The following is a 3941-nucleotide window of genomic DNA, read 5'->3' as shown; positions in this document are numbered from 1 at the left end:
TCTCTCTCTCTCTCTCTCTCTCCTCTTCCCTGTTGTCCACATATGGCATATATGTAAATATGTATGAATAAACAATAGAGGTAAAAGGACCACCTTAGGCTCCATCCCACAAGAGCTGTCCACATTGCTTTTTAAGATGGTTGCTCACTGGAAAGTGGAGCTGATGGTTGTGGGCTAGGCTGGCTCTCCAGAAATCCTTAGGAATCTTCCTTTTTTCACCTACCTAATGTTGGCATAACAGGTATATGAATCTTAGTCTGTCGTCTTGGATGCTCTTAGGCTTGAACTTAGCTCCCTATGTTTGCTTAGCAAGGACATTCTGATTGTGTTATCACTCAGCCCCAGTATTCTGTATCATCAGTGTCATTCTTAACTTTCATGTGATTTTTTTTTTCAGCTAACAATAATCGAGTATTTTTCCATTTCCCTACCTGTGTCTTTTCTGGTACAGGTTTGAACAGAAGATCCCATGCTCAATTTGATTGTCATGTCTTGAAAGATCTACAGCCTCTTGCTTAACAGAATGCCAATCAGGTTGATTGGTCTGTTTTTGTCATTGTTCTCGTTGTCATTGCTGCTATTGATGGTTGTTTATTGAGTTTTCTTATTCCACAGATTGCAGGCAAATGACTGGAATGGGGTCTGGCCGAGAGGTACCGGGATGTGAGGGATACATGATATTAATGTTAATGTCCACTTTAATTACTTGGGTTAAACCCCTTTTTTTCCAGCTTTTCCATATCAAAAGGGTACTTACAAGAGAACTACCATAGGGGGTACTCCCACATTGATGCTCATTGGTGGTTTTGAGATTCCTGGACTGTCTGGTGAATTTGCACACTGTCTGGAATGGCACCTGCACTGTTTTCAGAGTCAAGAACCATGATTAGGAATTCAAGCTCAGCTGGGTGTGGTGGCACATGCCTTTAATCCCAGCACTTGGGAGGCAGAGGCAGGAAGATTTCTGAGTTTGAGGCTAGCCTGGTCTACAAAGTGAGTCCCAGGACAGCCAGGGCTATACAGAGAAACCCTGTCTCGAAAACCAAAAAAAAAAAAAAAAAAAGAAAAGAATTCAATCCCCCCTTCTCTGTTTCATTGTTTTCTGATGCTGATAAGATTCTAAGAATAACTTGGTAGGGTCTGAGTGTCAGTAATGGGAGGACAGGGAGGGGAAAGGATCAAGTAGTGTCCTAAGGAAATCGTTCTAATTGATAAACAATAGAAATCGGATGGCCATTTTGGGAAGATAGAATGGGCTAAGAGGAGTTCTCTGAAGAGCTATCAGAGCCTGCACTGATTTTTTTTTCTTTAAAACAAGGGAGTACAATCACCCAACCCTCTAAGTAAAATTTCAAAGACTGCCAATCTGTAAGCCAATGGCAGTTTTCCCAGCTGAAAGTGAGCCACTACTGTTTAATGTCCCTCTGTGTTTAGTGGCACTGCATTCTTTACTAGTGTCATATGGTGACTGTATATATCACTGTGACACACAAATGAGAAGGAATGGCAGTGTTCTCTGGATGTCCTCCAGGCAGGGGAAATGAGTTGTTGGGAATTTTGCCAGTTATTTTTTCTAACTAAAATACAATACTTCACAAAAGGCAGCAAAGAAATAAGCACATCAACATATAAAAAAAAACCCACACAACAAAACCTTGCATTATTCTGGAACAAAAGACTACAACACAAGGAAAAGCTTTCTAAAATAGAATGAAATGGTACAGTCTGTCCAGCATATCCATGTGCTATTTTGAGGTCTTGGTTTAATAGGTCTTTGTGCATGTGTGCGAGTGTGTGTGTGTGTGTGTGTGTGTGTGTGTGTGAGTCTGTGTGTGTGTGTGTGTGTGTAATCATAACAAATGTTCCCACACTTAATTGAATTTGGATTTTGAGCTCTTGAATGACAAGGACTTTATTAACTTGTGAGGGAAATGACAATGACAGACATATCACTCTCAAGGTTTTGACTAAGTTTTAGAGCATGCAATTGAATAAATTACATGTTTATTTTTATCATGTCAGAATAGGACTGTCTATCTTGTTGGATAGTTACATAAGCATCTGCCCCATTCACCTGTAGATAGGACCTTTCTAGACCTAAGACCGATGTCCTGTTAAGAGTTAAAATAAAGATTCTTGCCAAAAGGACCTTCCCACCCGGTCTAGTTTGTTTATCACAATGTTGCTGTGATAAACACCATGACTGAAAGCATCTTGGGGAGGAAAGGGTTTATTACATTTTACACCTTAATTTATAGCCCATCAAGTGAATCCAAAGCAGGACAGGGAAGTAGGAACTGAAGCAAAGACATGGGAAATATTGCTTACTGGTATGGTTTCCATTGCTTGCTCAGCTTGCTTTGTTATAACCCAGAGCTACCTACCAAGGCATGGTATTTCCTGCTATGAAATCGGCCATTCAATATCAGCAATTAATGAAGAGGATCCATCACATGTATGACCACAGAAGCATCTGATAAAGCCATTACTTCAGAGGAGGTCCCCTTTTTCCCAAGTGACTCTAGGTTGTGCCATGGACTAAAGAAAACCAGCACAACTGACTCCTTGTAAAACTGACATATATACACAACACTGTTCAACCATAACTTTCCTTTATTGTTCTTGTCAAGAGTTCATTGTGATATCAAAATATAAAACATAATTTATATATTCTTGCATATTGCCTCATTTCAGGAGAGAAGAACAAGCTAGGGAAGTCTGAAAGAAGCTGAAAAGAAAGGCAATTCTATAGGAGGACCAGTAGTCTTAATTAATCTGGACCCCTGATATCTTTCAAACACTGGATCACCAAACAGACAGCATATTCCAGCTGATATGAGTCCCCCAACAGACATACAGTAGAGGACTTCAGGTCTGTGTTCATTCAGAGATGATGCACCTAACCCTCAAGAAACTGGAGGCTCCAGGCCTCTAAGGTCAGGTGAGGTGGGGATGGGGACATCCACATGGAGACGGTGGGGTGGGGAGGAGGTGTGGGATGTGGAGCAGTTGGAGGGAAGGTGTGGAGGGGCAGGAATGGAATACGGAGTGTAAAAATGATTACAAATAAAATTAAATTAAAGAACAAGAAAATTCAGTGTCTGTTATATGGTACCCATTCATAACCTTCTGAACGCTAACAGTTTTGGGCAACTCCTATTTCTGAATTGTCATCCATATCACACAGAACTTGTCCCATAGGTTGAGACTGTCTCCATTTCATACTTGCTACTGTACTTAGTAGTCATCCCAGGGTCCCAATATATCCAATATCCTTGGTCTCCACTGGGAATGGCACCATAACATCAGGTCTCCTGCTCTCTTTTGTTGCTCTCATGATGCCTCATGGAACTAAGCCTTCCCTCTTCATGATCCCTTCAATCTTTCATATGGGAGTTACTTACATATTACCAAGCTTGTCTACCAGCATTACTTGCAGCCTCGGCCCCTCAAGACCACAGCTTCTGTGTGGTGACTCAGAAAAGGAAATTCTTCCCAGAAGATTTCACCTAAATAATTCTGTTTTATTAGTTTTCAAAACATTTTCAACCCCAGAAAACTGACATCCATTGTCTTTGTAAAACAGCAGTTTTGATCCGGTCACCTAGGGCACTGAGTCGGTGGACACCCCCATGGTTCCTAGAGGACTGCCCACACGATCTTAGGATCACTGGTGAGTGGAAAACAACTTCTGCTCCAACCCAATCTTTCGGGACCTGAGACAGCACTAAAGAAGCAGAGAACCTGCCTGACAAGGGGCACAAGTCCCTTCAGGTCTGCTCCAGCACCGAGTCACCTAGGGCACAGAGTCAGCGGACACCCCCACGGTCCCTAGAGGACTTCACATGCGATCTTAGGATCACTGGTGAGTGGAACACAACAGCTGCTCCAATCCAATAGTGATGGGCCTGTGACAGCAGGAACAAGGACACCAGAGCCTT

This window comes from Mus pahari, chromosome 3 (genome assembly GCF_900095145.1).
Source record: "Mus pahari chromosome 3, PAHARI_EIJ_v1.1, whole genome shotgun sequence".
In the NCBI taxonomy this organism is placed as follows: Eukaryota; Metazoa; Chordata; class Mammalia; order Rodentia; family Muridae; genus Mus; species Mus pahari.
The sequence above is the reverse complement of the archived record's forward strand: the minus strand, read 5'-3'. Positions refer to the sequence as shown.